We start from the raw sequence: 4007 nt of genomic DNA, 5'->3' as shown, positions 1-4007 counted from the left end.
CTCAATCAAACTATAGCCCAGGTCTCAATCAAACTATAGCCCAAGTCTCAATCAAACTATAGCCCAAGTCTCAATCAAACTATAGCCCAAGTCTCAATCAAACTATAGCCCAAGTCTCAATCAAACTATAGCCCAAGTCTCAATCAAACTATAGCCCAAGTCTCAATCAAACTATAGCCCAAGTCTCAATCAAACTATAGCCCAGGTCTCAATCAAACTATAGCCCAAGTTGAATTGGAGGTGCCACTCAGAAGATGTTTCATTTCTGGTTAAGTGAGGTATTTTTGGGATCGGGAAAGCAACTCTTGTTGGAGAAAGAGAGAGACCGGAAAGAAACTTCAGAGAGTGAAAGACAAAGAGGGGACTGTAAGAGAGCAACAGTGATTGTAGGAGAGGTGTGTATAGAGGTAGTAGATAACAGTGATTGTAGGAGAGGTGTGTATAGAGGTAGTAGATAACAGTGATTGTAGGAGAGGTGTGTGTGTATAGAGGTAGTAGATAACAGTGATTGTAGGAGAGGTGTGTATAGAGGTAGTAGATAACAGTGATTGTAGGAGAGGTGTGTATAGAGGTAGTAGATAACAGTGATTGTAGGAGAGGTGTGTATAGATGTAGTAGATAACAGTGATTGTAGGAGAGGTGTGTATAGAGGTAGTAGATAACAGTGATTGTAGGAGAGGTGTGTATAGAGGTAGTAGATAACAGTGATTGTAGGAGAGGTGTGTATAGAGGTAGTAGATAACAGTGATTGTAGGAGAGGTGTGTATAGAGGTAGTACATAACAGTGATTGTAGGAGAGGTGTGTATAGAGTGAGTAGATAACAGTGATTGTAGGAGAGGTGTGTATAGAGGTAGTAGATAACAGTGATTGTAGGAGAGGTGTGTATAGAGGTAGTAGATAACAGTGATTGTAGGAGAGGTGTGTATAGAGGGAGTAGATAACAGTGATAGTAGGAGAGGTGTGTATAGAGGTAGTAGATAACAGTGATTGTAGGAGAGATGTGTATAGAGGTAGTAGATAACAGTGATTGTAGGAGAGGTGTGTATAGAGGTAGTAGATAACAGTGATTGTAGGAGAGGTGTGTATAGAGGTAGTAGATTACAGTGATAGTAGGAGAGGTGTGTATAGAGGTAGTAGATAACAGTGATTGTAGGAGAGGTGTGTATAGAGGGAGTAGATAACAGTGATAGTAGGAGAGGTGTATAGAGGTAGTCGATAACAGTGATTGTAGGAGAGGTGTGTATAGATGTAGTAGATAACAGTGATTGTAGGAGAGGTGTGTATAGAGGTAGTAGATAACAGTGATTGTAGGAGAGGTGTGTATAGAGGTAGTAGATTACAGTGATAGTAGGAGAGGTGTGTATAGAGGTAGTAGATAACAGTGATTGTAGGAGAGGTGTGTATAGAGGGAGTAGATAACAGTGATTGTAGGAGAGGTGTGTATAGAGGTAGTAGATAACAGTGATTGTAGGAGAGGTGTGTAGATGTAGTAGATAACAGTGATAGTAGGAGAGGTGTGTATAGAGGTAGTAGATAACAGTGATTGTAGGAGAGGTGTGTATAGAGGTAGTAGATAACAGTGATAGTAGGAGAGGTGTGTATAGAGGGAGTAGATAACAGTGATAGTAGGAGAGGTGTGTATAGAGGTAGTAGATAACAGTGATAGTAGGAGAGGTGTGTATAGAGGTAGTAGATAACAGTGATTGTAGGAGAGGTGTGTATAGAGGTAGTAGATAACAGTGATTGTAGGAGAGGTGTGTATAGAGGTAGTAGATAACAGTGATTGTAGGAGAGGTGTATAGGAGGGGTAGTAGATAACAGTGATTGTAGGAGAGTGTGTGTATAGAGGTAGTAGATAACAGTGATTGTAGGAGAGGTGTGGTAGAGGTAGTAGATAACAGTGATTGTAGGAGAGGTGTGTATAGAGGGAGTAGATAACAGTGATTGTAGGAGAGGTGTATAGAGGTAGTAGATAACAGTGATTGTAGGAGAGGTGTGTATAGAGGGAGTAGATAACAGTGATTGTAGGAGAGGTGTGTATAGAGGGAGTAGACAACAAATGATTGTAGGACCATCATCACAAGGAATCAAAAGACTGGGTGTATCCTACAGCTATAATGTGAAGAATGATAGGCCCTAGATAACAGTGAATGTGTACTATCGATGTTAGTAGTGGTGGCAAATATACCCAATAGACTTATGGAACATTTGCACACGTTCAGTTTCACACAACAATGAATAGTATCCAAGACAACAGCACAAATAGATCTGGGTTCAGGCTCGGTCCACCATCATCACAAGGAATCAAAAGACTGGGTGAATATCCTACAGCTATAATGTGAAGAATGATAGGCCCTTTTCTAACTGCTGTTAAAGTCTTGATACTATTCCATTGTTGAATGTGTACTATCGATGCGTAGTGGGGTGGCAAATGATACCCAATACAAATATGACTTATGGAACATTTGCACACGTTCTCTTTCAGTTTTACACCATGGCTCTGTCTCAGCCCACAGTAGCTGTACTACTCTGCACGATCATGATGGCATGATTCCCTTTATAAGCAGCCTGGTTCCAGGCGGAGAGGGGGGTCCTATGAAGTTACAGCCATGGAGGTATCAAATCTTCAACTTCATGAAAGAAAGAGGCCTGCTCCTCTCACCGCTTTAGGTGTGAAAGAGGCCTGCTCCTCTCACCGCTTTAGGTGTGAAAGAGGCCTGCTCCTCTCACCGCTTTATGTGTGAAAGAGGCCTGCTCCTCTCACCGCTTTAGGTGTGAAAGAGGCCTGCTCCTCTCACCGCTTTATGTGTGAAAGAGGCCTGCTCCTCTCACCGCTTTAGGTGTGAAAGAGGCCTGCTCCTCTCACCGCTTTAGGTGTGAAAGAGGCCTGCTCCTCTCACCAATTTAGATGTGAAAGACGCCTGCTCCTCTCACCGCTTTAGGTGTGAAAGAGGCCAACTCTCACCTCTTTTGGTGTGAAAAAGGCCTGCTCCTCTCACCGCTTTTGAAAGAGGCCTGCTCCTCTCACCGCTTTAGGTGTGAAAAGGCCTGCTCCTCTCACCGCTTTTTGGTGTGAAAGAGGCCTACTCCCTCTCACCGCTTTAGGTGAAAGAGGCCTGCTCACTCTACACTTTAGGTGTGAAAGAGGTCTGCTCCTCTCACCGCTTTAGGTGTGAAAGAGGCCAACTCTCACCTCTTTTGGTGTGAAAAAGGCCTGCTCCTCTCACCGCTTTTGGTGTGAAAGAGGCCTACTCCTCTCACCGCTTTAGGTGTGAAAGAGGCCTGCTCCTCTCACCACTTTAGGTGTGAAAGAGGTCTGCTCCTCTCACCGCTTTAGGTGTGAAAGAGGCCAACTCTCACCTCTTTTGGTGTGAAAGAGGCCTACTCCTCTCACCGCTTTAGGTGTGAAAGAGGCCTGCTCCTCTCACCACTTTAGGTGTGAAAGAGGTCTGCTCCTCTCACCGCTTTAGGTGTGAAAGAGGCCAACTCTCACCTCTTTAGGTGTGAAAAAGGCCTGCTCCTCTCACCGCTTTTGGTGTGAAAGAGGCCTGCTCCTCTCACCACTTTAGGTGTGAAAGAGGTCTGCTCCTCTCACCGCTTTAGGTGTGAAAGAGGCCAACTCTCACCTCTTTTGGTGTGAAAAAGGCCTGCTCCTCTCACCGCTTTAGGTGTGAAAGAGGCCTGCTCCTCTCACCGCTTTAGGTGTGAAAGAGGTCTGCTCCTCTCACCGCTTTAGGTGTGAAAGAGGCCAACTCTCACCTCTTTTGGTGTGAAAAAGGCCTGCTCCTCTCATCTCTTTTGGTGTGAAAGAGACCTACTCACCTCTGGGGGTGTGACCAGTTCCCCAAACCTTCCCTTTAATATTTTAATCAATATAATAGGAATGAGGCCAGGCGGTAAACACCATTAAAATTCTCTTGGGTATTAAAGGGCTTTCCTGATTTGCATGGCTTCTCCCTGTGTCATATTTTCACTGACAGACCTCATTTGCATAATTTCAATTATC

The 4007-nt window shown here is 44.2% G+C and overlaps 1 long non-coding RNA gene across 2 annotated transcripts; it reads left to right on the top strand.

The window, feature by feature from the left end:
• Nucleotides 1-123: 123 nt before the first annotated feature.
• Nucleotides 124-2044, top strand: LOC135530459 (uncharacterized). Of its 2 annotated transcripts, XR_010453854.1 has the most exons (4): nt 124-1091; nt 1132-1477; nt 1516-1795; nt 1917-2044. It is a non-coding gene; the product is annotated as an uncharacterized LOC135530459 (long non-coding RNA). The 2 variants fall into 2 exon arrangements; XR_010453853.1 differs by having other exon boundaries at nt 124-1477.
• The last annotated feature ends 1963 nt before the right edge of the window (nt 2045-4007 follow it).

This window comes from Oncorhynchus masou, unplaced genomic scaffold (genome assembly GCF_036934945.1).
Source record: "Oncorhynchus masou masou isolate Uvic2021 unplaced genomic scaffold, UVic_Omas_1.1 unplaced_scaffold_13482, whole genome shotgun sequence".
NCBI lineage: Eukaryota > Metazoa > Chordata > Actinopteri > Salmoniformes > Salmonidae > Oncorhynchus > Oncorhynchus masou.
Note: the sequence above shows the minus strand (reverse complement) of the source record. Positions and strands in the feature narration are given on the sequence as shown.